Below are 16,840 nucleotides of genomic sequence, written 5' to 3'. Positions count from 1 at the left end.
TAAAAATAACCAATATTTGAATCACCCAGCTTCAACACGTATCAACATTTTCCCAAACACATTTTGTCAACATGCATTGTCATTTTACCTGCAAATAGCTCATCATGCTTCTCTATCAAATAAGGACCTTTTTAGTAACATAGCTACCTTCCTGTTATCAAAACAAAATTAAAAGTAATTCCTTAGTATCATTTAATATCAAGGCCATGTTCAGATTGCCCTTCTATCTCAAAAATTATAATTGGTTTTAATTAGGATCCACGTAAAGTGTACATGTTGCTTGGATTGTTATGTGTCTACATCTCTTTTAGCCCAAAACAGTTCCCCACACCCCCGCTCCTTTTTTTAGATGTCACTGATTTGTTGAAGAAACTAGGTCATTTGCCGTATAGAATGCCCCACATTCAGGATTGGATTGGTTGCTTCTTCATGATAGTTTTTGATTTGTTCCTTTATCCTGCTGTGCTCCTGCTGTATTCCTCTGTATTTCCTGATGCTGTGTGCATTTTACTGCATAAAATCATGTATCATATAAAGTCTGGTTTTCCTACTTTTTGTGATGCTGAGATTGCTTACAGATTCAGATGGTATCAAGCTGATATCTCTATCATATTTCTCCTCAACTCTTCACCTAATGGCTTTAATATCTATTGATAATCTTTGCCTAAATCCACTTTTCTTCATTATGGGTTGGTAAATGGTGATTTTTTATTTTTTTATTTCCCTCTACATTATAGCTGAAGCTCTTTGGCAAAGATGAACCAATTGAATTGAATTGAATACAGATTGAATTGAATTGAATGAAATACAATTCTCAGAGAAATGAGAGCATAAATATTGTATTTTTCACTTATTTATTAATTTTTTAAAAAATGAATTGGTTGGTGACCAATGAATATTTTTCCTGAATCAATTTTTGATGCTTGGATTTTTCTTTTAGGCCAATTGGGAATGCTTTCAAGTTGGCTCTTGTGTCTTCTTGAGAAAGCCTGATTAGTCTTTGGCAGATTCATTGTATTTTGGCATAATAAGATGTCCTAGGAATATCATTTTGCTTTCCCTGACCCAGACTTAGAATTAACTATTCCTCCAAGGATCCCTATTCCTCCAAGGATCCCTGGTTTCTTTCAGTCAAAGGTATTAGAGACCACAATCTGTTTTTAGCTCTCCTGCTTCTGATCTTAGTGTTTTTAACCTTTACTTAGAAACCTCTCTTGATGTCCCAGTGTTTTGCCCCTTAATTTGTTGCCCAGGCTCCGATCTTCCCTATTTCTGAGCTCTTGTCATGCTTACTATATTCACTTCCTCTCTTAGAATGATTTCTAAGCCCTCAACCCTGGCAGAAAGTTGACATTTTTTGACGGTGACATACTTAATATTGGGGCTGGTTGTTATTCTGGCTCTGAATCTGCCTCTGCTCTGTTTCTTGCCACTGTGGAGCATCTTGTGGAGGATCTGAGCCCTGGTCCTTGAAACAAAACTGTCAAGTGTCAACTCTGGCAGAGCTGAGGCAACGCATTAGGAGGGGTGATCTTAAAAGGGAAGAAGCAAGAGGATTTTCTCCTTGCTTGCAAAGGTAAAATAAAGCAGTTAAATTTCAGAGATGAGAGTGGTTTTAGATACCATTTAATCCCATCCAATCTCTTCACTTATTGACTGAAAAAAATTATTCAGGAAAGTTGAAACTTTTGCCAGAATTTATACAGCTATTAATTGGCTGAGATGGGACGAGATCAGGCAAATGAAGAAACTTCTACTAGATCTCATAATTTTGAGACTTACACCCAAGAATCCTTGATACAAAAGCCTATTCTTTTTCCACTGTCATGTTGTCATCCAACCACCATGTATTCAGCCTCTCACTTGCATAGCACTTTATAATTTACGAAGCAGTTTAACCTCCATTAATCTTTATGCCAGTACTCTAAGTCATGTGCTCCTATTAGTAGCATTTTACAGATGAGGACTTGAGCTCAGAGAGGATAAGCAATTTTCCAAGTGAAAATAGCTGGTAGCTTGCAGAAGCTGGTCTGTCTGAAAAATTTCATGCTGATAAATACTAACTGAGCTGAAGATTAGCAGAAGGGTGTGAAATAATTAAAATGCACATTGCAGGGGAATTGGGTATTAGGTTCAGAAAGGAGGAAATCCTAACCAGGAGAATTTGAGGGGTCCTTACTTGTACTATACAGTCAGCAACCTACCTGTATACTCATCTTTATCTGGGTATTTGGGGTAGGTGTTGAGTTTTTAGCATTTTTTTTTCACCTTTAAAAGATTCAGACATAAGAATGAAAAAGAGTGATAATTGTGTACATATTTCTTTCCTCCAATTACTATCCATATACCTCTGAATGATGGGGAACCTATAATAATCATCCCTAGAACAACCTCATTGCCTATTTTTCAACCTACAGTCACCAGTACAACTACTATGATCACAGCAAAGGAACCTACAACCACCACAGCAGACAACTCCACCACTTATGGCAACTGAACCTGTTGCCCTAAAGCCCACTACCACCATGTCCCCTGAACCTGCAACCAACACAGTTTCAGCTGAACCTACAGACACCAACTGCCACAACCTCCACTTCAGCTGAAGCTGCTACCATAATGGAAACAACCAGCAGCATTTCAACTGAACCACCTACCATGAGGGACACTACCACCCCTCTGACTGAACCTGCCACTTTGATTGAGCATAATACCACCACAAGAGCTGTAACCACGTCAACAGAAGTCATACTCAGCGTTACCCCCACAGACCTGACAACCATAACCACTCCAACAGAACATGTAACTCCTGTACCTGCGACCATCACAACCTCTTCTGAACGTGCCTCAACAGCCATCCTGACTTCTAGTAAATCTATAAGTATCACCTCCTCAATCGATCCCCAAACCCATTCGACTACAGGTACTTCAACTGAACTTATGACCACAACAGAAATGATCACTTCCACTGAATCTGAAGATACAATTGCTACTGAACCTACTACTTTTACAAATATAACAACCTCTTCATTTGAAATTACAACAAATGCAGTCGATACCACCTCATTCATTGAACCTGAAAGCCCTACAATTTCTACTGAACCTACTACATTTAGAGATATAATAACCACTTCAGCTGAAACTACAAATATAATAACTCAAACTTCCACTTCTACTAAACCCTCTACCACAGCACCAACTATCCTTGAAGTAACCCTAAAGCTCCTACCAATTCTATTGAACCTCCAGCCAAAAAAGTCACTCCCATTTAAATTTAATTTCCAAATACCACTAAATGTACAAAATGTACAGGTACAAAAGCAAGAACCAAAACTTCATTCATAAACACTCATCATTTTTTTCAGAAGCTACTATTAAAATAACAAAACACTTCAATAGAATTTATAACACTTCAAATGAGTCTACAACCCCTCAGCTTTAACCACTTTAACCACAATGGGAACCAATACTTCAGCGGAATTTATAACCACCACTATCCTACTACCAGGACAGCCGCCACCACTCCCACTTTATCTCAACTCTCTATAGCCAGTACTTGAAGTGAACCTATCATGTGTCCAACTTTGAATTTGCAACCATATCAACCATTGCTACTTATTCAATGAAACTCATCTCTCTCACAATACAGCCACCTCAATATCATGCATTCACTCTGCCCCACGTTTACCACCAATGCTAGTTAATTGAGATGACAACAAGTAACATCCAGGTAACAAAGGCCACAACTACCAAAGCTGCCATTGCTTCTAATGAACCAACAAGCACAATAGGCCATCTTCACTATTTTAGCGGAATCAAAAAGCACCATATGTTCTATATAATTTTACTACCATAAAGACACTATAATAATTTCAGTTGAAGCTATGACCACCATTACTTTCACTAAATTCATAACCATCAAGAAACCAATACAACAATGGAAGTAACAGCTACCACAAGAAATGATGCCATAGATTTGTCTGAAATGGTGGGACTAGTTTTGATTGTTGTGGGATCAAATGATGTGATATGTTTCAGTTGAGCCTGAAACCGCCACAGCTACAACCACTATGTTACGTTAATTGACTACCATAACTGTTCCCAGCACTACTTAAAAAATAAAACAAAACAGAAAAACATTGCAACAACACAATGATTTCCTCATAGCAAAAGAATTCTTAGTTATTATCTCTAATTATCCCATCATCTATTTCCCCCTACCATCTCTCATGTTAAATTTATATCTATAACTATTGTAGGTGATTCTCTAACCAACAGCAATACTTCATTGGAAGTTTATCACCCTCTCAAGGACAAAAGACAACCATTTAGCCCATCACTAATCCATCACTGTATTACATAAAACCCACACTGTCTTCCACACTTATTAGATCACCATTTTACAAGAACTGAAATTTTAACTTAAAAAGTTTATCAGTTTCCTAAAAGTTATAGATCATATAATTTGCATAAAAGTGAACCTAATTTGTTACTGAAAAAGCCTCATCTAAGAAATGTATGATAAAATCTCATAGTAAAATTACTATTAATATCTGTTGTTAACTACCAGTGTGTTTAAAGGCTGAACATTAAATATAGAAGTACGTTAAATAAACTTACATAGAACAATTTTAATTATTATATTTTGTTTCCTATGTATGCCATACAAAAATGTGGTTATTTTTCTCCTCAAATTGTTTTGTCTTTAGCATACTGGCTGCTATTAACATTACTATAAATTTGTTTTTGCTATTTCAAATGGAAGCACTAACTAAATACTGAAGAAGATTCCAAGGAAGAAAATAACTGTGCAAGATTATTAATAAAATTTTTAATTTGGACTTTGTTTATAATTTCTGCTAATTGATGAAGTTTAAATTGAGGCTTACAATGACCAGGCTGCACTGGAAATTACTGGAGCAGAATCAGTGAGGGAGCCAAGAATATATATTTTACAAATCAGTATACATTGAAAAATTATTTTAAAAATTTAGTTCTTGAGACTGTCTTAGTCCAGTCAGGCTGCAATAACATAATACCACAGACTGAGTGGCTTATAAACAACAGAAATTAATTTCTCGTAGTGGGAAGGCTGGGAAGTTCAAGAATAAGATGCGAGCAGATTTAGTATCTAGTGAGAGTTTCCTGGTTCATCAACAGCTGCCTTTTCTCTGTGGCTTCACATGGTGAAAGGGGAAGGCAGCTCTCTGGGGTCTTTTTTATAAGGGCACTAACCCTATGCATGAGGGCTTCACCTTTATAACCTAATTACCTTCCAAAGACCCTGCCTCCAAATTCCATCATATTGGGGGTAGGATTTAACATATAAATTTGGGGGACACAAATATTCAGTCTATTTCACACACTATAAAAAATGTTAGCTTCATTCAAACCTATAAAGAATGGGCTGCTATTTATTATATGATGACATTCTGGCAAGGGTGAGGAGGGAATATCTTGCTTACCAAATGGGAAAAAAAGGATGTATGTTTAAGCAAAAAATTTTAAATAAACATTTCAGTACGGACCATGCTAATTAGAAATAATTTAAAAATTACTGCAACAGTAATATTTTTAGTATGTTAACCTATTTACCATAAATTCTACATACTTAAAAATGAAATAATTGAAAAAAAAAAATGAAATAATTGTATTTGAATACTTTAATTTGGACTATAGTTACACAAGTTGAAATTCCTTTCTCTTCAAGTCATTTCAGTTAAACACACACACACACACACACAAACTTACTTTTTAAAATGATAGTAAGATTTTTTTCCAGCTCAAGGTATAGTAGGTGCTCAATAAATTTCTGTTGCATAAATATATAAATAGATAAATGTTAATTGACTTGCGTGTTAGTTTCCTAATGCTGCCAAATTACCAAAAATTTAAGGACTTAAAAATGCAATTTTACTATTTTGGGGCTTCCCTGGTGGCGCAGTGGTTGAGAGTCCGCCTGGCGATGCAGGGGACACGGGTTCGTGCCCCGGTCTGGGAAGATCCCACATGCCACGGAGCGACTGGGCCCGTGAGCCATGGCCGCTGAGCCTGCGGAGCCTGTGCTTCGCAATGGGAGAGGCCATGACAGTGAGAGGCCTGCGTACCGCAAAAAAAAAAAAAAAAAAAAAGCAATTTTACTATTTTTTAAATAAAATAGAGATAATAACAATAATTATCTCTGGGGGAGAGTTGTTTTTTTTTGTCTTAATTAGCTTCTAGAGGATGCCTGCATTCCTTGGCCCATGGCCCCTTCTTTACATCACTTCAACCTCTGCTTTTGTCATCACACCTCTCTCTCTCTTTCACTGATCCTCTTGCTTTTCTTGTATAACTAACCTTGTGGTTACATTTGCTTCATCTTGATAATTCAAGATGATTTCCCATCTCAAGGTTTTTAATTTAATGACATCTGCAAAGTCTCTTTTGCCATGTAAGATAAGATGAGGATTAAGATGTGTACATTTTGGGGGGCATTATTCAGGCTAACATTGTTCATTTTCTGGCCCCCCAAAGATTCTTATCCATCCAAATATAAAATACATTCACTCTATCTCAAACTCCCAGTCTCAGCCCATTACAGCATCAACTGCAGTCCAAAATATCTAAGCTCCATGAACCTAAAAGTCCCCAATTTCATCATCTAAATCATCTTAAAATTAGGCAGGAATGAAGTTCTGGATATAATGCATTCTGGGACAAAATAGCTTTTCATCTGTGGACCTGCGGAACTAGAAAACAAGTTATCTGCTTCAGAAGTATAATGGTGAGACAGGCGTAACATAACATTTATAGATAGTCCCATTCCAAAAAGGAGAAAATGAAAGAGAGAATTAGCCACTGGTCCCAAGCAATTTAGAGATCCAGACAGAAAAACAACATTAGGTTTCAAGGCCTGGAAATAGCCCTCTGGCTTGAGGCTCCAACTTTTTGGGTCTTCTGTTTCATCCTTTTACTTGAAAAGCAGTCATTCTTCCTTTTCTTGAAAAGTAGCGTATGTTTGCAGCTGAGTAGTGTTGTCAGCCTGTTTCCCGCCTGAAGAGTTTTGAGAGTCCAAGTAACTTCTTTTATTTCATCCTGTCTCTCTCCCTTGCATTCCAAGCTGGCAGTGTTTCTGCTGGTATAAAATTCTCAAGGACCTTGTGGTCCCCTGTGTATGTCACTTCATTGAACAAGATATTCCTCCACAGATCTTTCCTGGAAAAATTCCATCTCTATTCCTGGCTTCTGCTGAGATGACTGAGGGAATCCATGAATCACAAGCTCTTCAAAGAGCTGTCTCTATTATTGAATACTCTGACTTTTTATCCTTCCAAGGCACTAGTAAAAGGTTGTCCAACCACACTCCTGGCTCTCTCCCTAGCATGCTTTCCTAACAGTGAATCTCCTATTTTTAGCATCTTCTGCAATCTGGATAGGCTGAGAATTTCCCAAATCATCAAGTCCTCATTTTTTTATGCATAACAGTTCTTCCCTAAATTTATCTGTTTCCTCTTGCATTTTACTATAAATAACAAGAACAAACCAGTTCACACCTTCAACACTTTGCTTGGAAATCTCTTCAGCTAAATGTCCAAGTTCATCGCTTACAAGTCCACTTTCCACATAACTAAATGATGAAGGACACCATTCAGCTAAGTTTATGCCTTTATATAACAAGGATCCAATTTCCACTACTTTCCAATAACGTGTTTCTCATTTTCACCTGAGCCCTCACCAGCAGCACCTTTAACATCCATGTTTCTACCAACAGTCTGTTTATGACGATTTAGTTATTCTCTAAGACAATATAGGCCTCCTCTACCATGCTTCTCACTTTCTTCTGAAACTGCAATAGCAGAGTTATTAACATCCATATAGATGGCTATTAACCATATATCATCTGAGATCTGTTGAAGGCAATCTCGGCTTTTTGTATCACGCACCTCAGAAATTTTCCAACCTCTTTTCATTGCCCAATTCTAAAGCCACTTCCACTTATTTAGATATTTGTTATCACAGAACCTTCCAGGACCCAATATCTGTATTAGTTTCCTATTGCTGCACCACAAACTTTGTGGCTTAAAGCAGCACAAATTTATTGAATTACAGTTTTAGAAGTTAGAATTCCTGAGTGGGTGAATCAATTTATAGTTTTCTCACTCTACAATAAGTGAATACGTATTTTTCTCAAGCTCACACAGAACATATGCAAAAAATTGACCATATATATAAAATAATTCTCAATAAATTTCAGAATTGGTATTATTCCAATCATTTTCTCTTATCATAAACAATTGAAATTAGAAGCAAAATTTAAAAGATGATTAGAAGAGCCCTAACACTGGAGAATATTTTAGAAACTTAAAAATAAATTATGAGTCAAATAAAAAATGGAAATTAGAAAATTCTAAGAACTTCATAATGAAAATATTATATTCCTTCTAGATGAATTTGGAAGAAAATTTATATTTTTGCTAAGTTTATATTGAAAAATGTAATGCTAAAAGTTAATGAGTTAAGCATTATCTTAAAATTATAAAGAAAAACAGAATAAAGTCCAAGTGTAATATTTTATTTTTATGTTTCTCTCCTTTTTATTAATTTTTCAATAAATTTTTATACATATATGTATATATCTAGATTAAGATATAAAACATGTCCATCACCCTAGAAATTCCTTATTCCTAATACCAGTGCCCCATTTCCCCAGAGGTAACCATCATTCTGAATTCTGTCACCATAGATTAATTTTGACTGTCCTTTATTCACATAAATATAATTGCATAGTATATATGCTTTTGAACATGGCTTCTTTCAATCAACAAAATGTCTATGTCATGTATTGGCAGGTAAGCATATGTTTAGCTTTAGTTATCCAAATATAATTTTCACATTATTTTCCTGTTTAAAATGTTGCTGTTTGGCTTGCCATTTCTACATAAAATATCAAAAGTCTCATACTGTCATTTAATTCTATTTTCCTGTAATTATTTGGTATCATTTCTCTCTGCTGTTCACTCAGACCTCTCTCTATCAATCTCTGTCCTTCCCTTTGATGCCTTCCCTTTCTACTTTCCTACAAAGCCCTCCTTTTTCTCCTCTACTAGCCTTGCTTATCATGATCTTTAAGAGCTGGGCCAGAACTTGACTCCTACGTGCAATGGCCAGATTCAAACTATTTCTTCGCTTTCTTTATATTTTTAATGACATCAGTTCAATCCCGCTTATTGTCAGCCCCATCTCACTATCCCTGACTGAGCCAACCTCAGGTCTTCCCCACTCAATCCCATCAACCTCCCCCAACACAACGTGTAGCCTTAGTTCCTGCCTCAGTTCCAGACCTAACTACAATTGAGAAAGGAGTTATATTTATCATGCCACTGTGATAAATCTGAAAACATATCACCAGAGTCTTGTTTATATTCATTATTGTTGTTTGGCCTTTACAATAGATTTAATCTATTAAATGTCCTTCTCCCCATTCCCACCATAATTTTCCATCTTAGCACTTAGTGATGTCTAGTTAATGGAGGTGGCATTCTAAATATACCTTGGAATGCAAAAAGTATTTCTTGAAACATTGATATCCCATAAGTAGAAGCAATAATACTTCATGCATGGAGGATTGTAATTAGAATAAGATTATGATCACATAGTATACTCATTGATAAAGGCATACACACCTTTCCATACTAAATGTCACTAATATTAATGGCAAACTGCATCTGAGTCAAGCACTTAACCAGGGGTACTATCCACTAAGTGTGATTCAGTGACATTTGATAATAAAGAGAGTGATTCTTTTCTCCACCACTTTCATATTTTAAAAGAAGTTTGCATATCAGACTTAAGTAAAAGTCAAATGACCAATTTTAGCCTTTAAGAAATAGTATTTTTATAGTAAAACTATAATATTTGTCCTTAAATGCTTAAAGTTATTTAGAGGAAAACTTATTTCTAGAAAAAAGAAATAGGGAATATAAGTTAAAGTTACAAAGAAGAATATTTCAACATAGCATGAGAACATTTTTCTGACAATAAGTATCATTAGAAAATAAAATGCCAAAATTCTAGAAAATTCATGAACTCTAGTCACTGGCACTCATCTCAGGAGGTTGAATGATGCAGTTGGCCTTCATTCAATGGAGGACTGAATTAGAAATCGAGGGTCTTAAAAAATTTACACATATAAACTTACAGATAACAAAACAATGTTATCCTTGATATATCAAAATACTACAATTTAAAAAATCTTTGAAAGTTATCATCTAAATTCCAATATGTCATTTATTAATGAGATGAGCATACAGTCTCAGATTACATTGATTGTGCCAGAATAATACTAATAGTTCTTTCACTCTGAAAAGTGTCTTGGGTAAGATGGTAAAATATATGGTCACCCAATTTATAAACAAAGATTAGACTGTAAACTCTGTGATAGCAGGGATCTTATCTGTGTTATTCACTGTGCCCAAAAGAGTGACTGGCACAAGTTAGCTGCTCAATAAACCTTTGTTGAGTAAAATGAGTGTCTGTTGTGTAAATGGAAAGACACTATTCCCTCAATAAAAAACATCTATACACGTTTTAAGCCAACATGGATTAGGGCTCTTGAATAATTTGGAATTAGAAAAATCACTGAATTGCAACTAAACTAATACTAAAAAGTTGATTAAGCTTCTATTTTGATTTAGTGCCACTAATTATAGTACCACAGTGTTCCTTAAATAATTTTTAGCTGCTTTTACTTCAGTGAAAGAACACTCTCCTCCAGATACTAGGACCAGAACTAGGAAAAATAAAATTAAAAACAAAATTTTTAAAAGATAATCATATATATTAACATAACAGACTTATATGATTTAAAAGAAATATATTTTATGTAATGAAATAAATGCACTAATAATAATTCTAATATTGTTCATGAAAGTTTCTTTTGTATCTTCTGTGAGTTTTTCACAATAATATTCTTACACATTAGAACTATTCAGATGATTTGGGAACTTCAAATAGCAATCGTAGTAAACTTTGAAATCTGATATCTGGCTGGTTAATTACTATATCAACTACATAAGAAAACACGATGAATATAATAATCTCTTTGCTTAACTGATTGCCAATGATCAGAGAGCTTGAGCCGTCTACTAGTTCTCAGCCGTCGGCAATAGAGAAAAGGAAGAATGCACAGATATTTTAATTATCATCATGATGCTAATGGTCAAATTTCATCCACAAAAGTATATGATATGGATAAAATTTTTAAAAAGTCAATGTTGACCTAGAATTTAAGATAATAGTGGTGTTCACTTCCTGTTAATAGATGACATCAAAATAGTCCACTGCTGACAAACTTGGCTAATAAAAACTCAAATATCAATGCTCTTAGTTACTCTGTTACACAAGAAAGTATACAACTAATATTTTTGGCTAAATGGTCTGCTTAAGTTAAAGAGCTTTCATGGGAGAGTATGATAAATAATGAGATATATCCATATCCTTTTTATACATCTTCTCATTCAATTAGTTTGATCTATGGAATAAGAAATGCACAAGATACGTGGGTTTAAAAAACCCCAAATATCTGCACATCACAATACATGATTTTACATGATTTTTAAAAATGTTTAGTTTTATATTTTCTTTGGAACTTAGTAATTGGGTCGTGTAGGATTTGAGGGTGGGAATGAAAAGTTTCTGCAGAAGCGATAGAATGATGTAACACTTTCCAGGCTACTGGATAGCACAGAGGTACAATCAAGTGCTTATGGAATCTCATTTGCTCTATGGTTATGGTACCCCGGTGCCAAATTAAGATGTGTATCTCAGTATCATAGTAAGGCAGTATTTTAGGTTGCTCTTGAGTTTTGCTATATGGAATTGGTCCAGGGTCTTCTCACCTTGTCTCCTGTTGCTCCACCATCCTTAGTGTGTTATCCTTAAACACAGCATCTGAAATGATATACCTGCACGTCCACATTCCAGCTGTCCAGAAGTGAAAAAAAGAAAGGGGGCATATATGCCCCTCCCTTTTAAATGATTAACTTCGTTGCTGCTGACTTAACTTAGCTGATATCTCATTATACAGAACTTAGTCATATGGCTGCATCTGGCATCAAAGGGGACCGGCAAAGGCAGGCTTTATTCTGGGTGTCCATGAGCCAACTCAAAATATGGAGGTTCTCTTACAATGAAAATGAAGGCAAGAATGATTATTTAGAATAATTTGTACTTCTGAAATGTGTACCCATATTGTAAAGACAATCCAGCTTAATTTCTATTCTACTTAAAGTCCATAAATTTGGTTTGCTAATGATAACCTACGGATTTTCAGTTGAATTAAATTCAATGTTTATTGTTATGGAAACTTTCACATCACTTGGGCCCCTTACAATTCCCTTGCCCAGAGGCCACACAGTGGCATCATGGGTTAGTTTTACTGCTGAGCAGACATCATGTTTTCATTGCTCTGTGGAACAAATCCTTTCCTTACCTTCTCCTTCCTTCCATGGAGTTTTCATGCTCATTGTGTTCTAGTTTCTCAGCCTTGGCTCTATTAATATTTTGGGTACAACGACTCTTTGTTATCAGGGGATGTTTAGCAGCATTCCTGGCCTCTACGCAGTAGATGCCACTAGCAACCCCTCCTTATAGTTGTAACAATTAAAAGTGTCCCTCAACATTGCCAGATGACCCCTGGGGAACCTTCTTTTTGAGAAGAATTCTCTCTTTAGAGGCTTTAAGCTGTGTTATTTTGCTTCCATTTGTTACAGTAGAATGAATATACTTGAGAAGGGAAAGGCAATTTATTAAATTTTCAACGATTACCTGTAAATCAGAAATCTGATATTTTTTGTGCTATCTGTAAGTATAGTTAAAATTTTTATTCTATGTATTATTAATCTAAAATATTAGTATTTTCCTAGGAATATATAACTATAATTATAATATTATAATATGCAGTTATAATCATGCATACAGTAAATGGGACCTAATTAAACTTAAAAGCTTGTGCATAGCAAAGGAAACCATAAACAAGACAAAAAGACAACCCACAGAATGGGAGAAAATATTTGCAAATGAAGCAAGGGACAAAGGATTAATCTCCAAAATATACAGACAGCTCATGCAGCTCAATATCAAAAAAACAAACAACCCAATCCAAGAATGGGCAGAAGACCTAAATAGACATTTCACAAAAGAAGACATACAGATGGCCAAGAGGCACATGAAAAGATGCTCAGCATCAACTAATTATTAGAGAAATGCAAATCAAAACTACAATGAGGTATCACCTCACACCGGGCAGAATGGCCATCATCAGAAAGTCTACAAACAAGTGCTGGAGAGGGTGTGGAGAAAAGGGAACTGTTGCACTGTTGCACTGCTGGTGGGAATGTAAATTGATACAGCCACTATGGAGAACAGTATGGAGGTTCCTTGAAAAACTAAAAATAGAACTACCATACGACCCAGCAATACCACTACTGGGCATATACCCCTGAGAAAACTATAATTCAAAAAGAGACATGTACCCCAATATTCATTGCAGCACTATTTATAAGAGCTAGGACATGGAAATAACCTAAATGTCCATTGACAGATGAATGGATAAAGAAGATATGGTATATATATATTATGAAATATTACATAAAAGAAGTGAAATTGGGTCATTTGTAGAGATATGGATGGACCTAGAGTCTGTCATACAGTGTATAAGTCAGAAAGAGAAAAACAGATATCGTATATTAATACATATATGTGGAATCTAGAAAAATGGTACAGATGAACCTATTTTCAGGGCAGGAATAGAAATGCAGATGTATAGAACAGATGTGTGGACACGGGGGACAAGGGGAGGGTGGGATGAACTGGGAGATTAGGTTTGACATAAATACACTACCATGTGTAAAGTAGATAGCTAGTGGGAACCTGCTGTGTAGCACAGGGACCTTGGTGCTCTGTGATGACTTGGAGGGGTGGGCTGGGGGCGGGAGGGAGGTCCAAGAGGGAGGGGATATATGTGTACATGTAGCTGATTCACTTCATTGTACAGCAGAAATTAACACAACATTGTAAAGCAATTATACTCCAATAAAAAAATAACAAAACAAAAACCTATTGATTGTAGTTCATATGACTGTGAAAAACGGTCTCCAGATGTATCTGAATCCTCTGAACTGGATCTTCATTATGTTAAAATACTAAGGTTAAAACAAAAAGTAGTTACCTTTACTAAGGCATTAGTTAATCAAGGTGATGGTTTTTCTAGAAAATAACAAAATTAGAAATGTTTCAAATCCTATAAAAAACAAGGTGTAGGATATATATATAGCTATAGATAGATATAGATATAGATAGATATATAGATATAGATAGATATAGATATAGATAGATATAGATATAGATATAGATCTGACTGGAAATTTACTTTCATGTGGATATTCTGTCATAGTAATCGGGAAACCTTTTCCATGTAAGGACAATTTATTTTATTTTTTAATATTTTGTAAGGACAATTTAGAACAATGGAGAAAATGTTACTTGAAGGTTATACTTTTTCTTCTCTTGGCAAAATATTACATCTTAAATTATAATACCATACATTTTCAATAAATGTGCCAAATAACATTTCAGTTGCAATGACTAGCATTGTTGAGAAATTCTGATTAGCTGATTAAAATTATCCTCAGCTCTCCATCTATTCAAAATTGAAAATTGAGAGTCAATGTAGAGCCAGAGCAAAACAACAATGAAAATTACGATTTGAATTTCAGTGTTGGTGACAAAATCCAACATTCGCCTCTAGTGCAGTCTGGCTCCAGGATTACTGGTTTCTCATCACTGATAAAGACATCACCTGTCATCTTCCTTCCTAGAAAGAGCTGGGTGTCTAACGGGAGAAGGAGTTTCAGGAAGCTGACCTGATGAGTGAGTTTTGATTCGGTTTGATTACAGAGTGCGTTAATGGTTCAGGTTTATCAGCCTCAGGCTAACCGAACAGTGACTGAAGACTAAATGATGGTATCAGCACATTTTAAAAAAGCACAGCTGTTTATAGAAATGAACAGAGATTTCCTCAGTGCTTCTCAGTTATTAGCAGAATTTTGCTGAAAGTTTACATATTCTATTGCAATTGTTATCTTTCAAAGTGCACTTGCAATATTTTACCTAAGAAGTATACTTGTCTACATTTAATTACAATAATATCTTTATTTTTAGTGATGGTGTCTCAATGGACCAGTCTCCTACCCACACAAACAATTTAGCTATTTAACATTGTTGATCAGCAAATTTAATAACCATGTAGGAATTTCAAGATCTAGAGAGAGAGCATATAAATAGCACATTTACTATCCCCTTATGAGGAAAGTCCTAGATTATTCTACTGTGTTTTAGAGGTAACAAAATGTCCCCCCAGATTCTGATATAAATGATTCTACTCCTCTTTAAAACAATATATTGAATTTGTCTCTTCTTCTAAGCCTATTTCAAAAAAATCGCTTTTTTCTAAAGAACTTTCTAATTTTTTTCTTTAAAAATTAAGTATAAAATGTTTCAGATATTAAAAAAGCTATAAAGAGGAATATAACATCCTGCATCCACCACTCAGCTTAAGGAAAAAAAACATTACAGAACTCTTAAAGTTGATGACGATTGGGGTGTGCTTGATAGGTGTCTTGAACCAGATTTCTTAGGAAGGAATTTCAAAGGAGGTACCAAAGAGTTTGCCAGGATCCAGCAAGGTCAGCCTTCCTCTGGGAAGAGACATGGGGGCAGCAGTGTGTGGGGCCTGATTCTGCCTGTCTCTGACGCTCCCCTGACGGATGCACCCTCCATCAGGACCTGCACCCACTGCCTCCAACACCCCAGTGCCATAGAGGGCACCTGGAGAGCTCCACCTGCCTCCTTTTTGCCTTCCTGAGAATCCCTATACTCCACCCACCTGCAGCAGGCCCCTGACCAGGCTCCGAACCAGACCCACTGGCTTCCCCATGATGTTCAAAGAGAACATTTCCTGTTGGAGGGGTTTGGTGAAGGGGCCAGAAAAAAAAAAAGAATTAAAAACCAGGTGAAGGGACTTCCCTGGTGGCGCAGTGGTTAAGAATCCGCCTGCCAATGCAGGGGACACGGGTTCGATCCCTGGTCCTGGAAGATCCCACATGCCACGGAGCAACTAAGCCCGTGCACCACCACTACTGAGCCTGCACTCTAGAGCCCACGAGCCACAACTACTGAAGCCTGTGCGCCCTAGAGCCTGCGCGCTGCAGCTACTGAGTCCATGCGCCACAACTACTGAAGCCCGTGTGCTGTAGGGCCTGCATGCGTGCTGCAACTACTGAGCCCACGTGCTGCAACTACTGAGCCTGCATGCTGCAACTACTGAAGCCCGCATGCCTAGAACCTGTGCTCCGCAACAAGAGAAGCTACTGCAATGAGAAGCCCGTGTACCGCAGCGAAGAGTAGCCCCCGCTCACTGCAACTAGTGAAAGCCTGCACGCAGCAACAAAGACCCGACGCAGCCAGAAACAAACAAACAAAAAAAAACAGGTGGGAACAATGACCTGACAGACTCTGATGATGGGTGGGACTTCACTTGATGAGTTGGAAGATTTTTTGACTTGGGTCTATAGTAACTTTGCATGGCATGTAAACTGGTTTGCTGAGGCTCAGATAGTAGGTGTCCTCTAATCGATCATATATTGTACAGTATAGTTCTCTCAATTGCAATTGCTGTTATCAATCTGGTTGACACCAAACCTTTTCTAGTCCTTAATTCCTCCTTTCCACTAAATATCTTGGTACTACTGCATATATACATATACATCATACATATTGCATATATATACTTCTGCACATATAT

At 36.3% G+C, this 16,840-nt stretch overlaps 1 protein-coding gene across 1 annotated transcript in view; it reads left to right on the top strand.

Moving 5' to 3' along the window:
• LOC307197095 (uncharacterized protein) overlaps window positions 1-16,840 on the top strand; it is a 135,124-nt gene that overhangs the window by 107,711 nt on the left and 10,573 nt on the right. The gene's annotated exons all lie outside the window — the stretch shown is intronic.

This window comes from Stenella coeruleoalba (genome assembly GCF_951394435.1).
Source record: "Stenella coeruleoalba genome assembly, chromosome: 14".
Taxonomy (NCBI): domain Eukaryota; kingdom Metazoa; phylum Chordata; class Mammalia; order Artiodactyla; family Delphinidae; genus Stenella; species Stenella coeruleoalba.
Note: the sequence above shows the minus strand (reverse complement) of the source record. Positions and strands in the feature narration are given on the sequence as shown.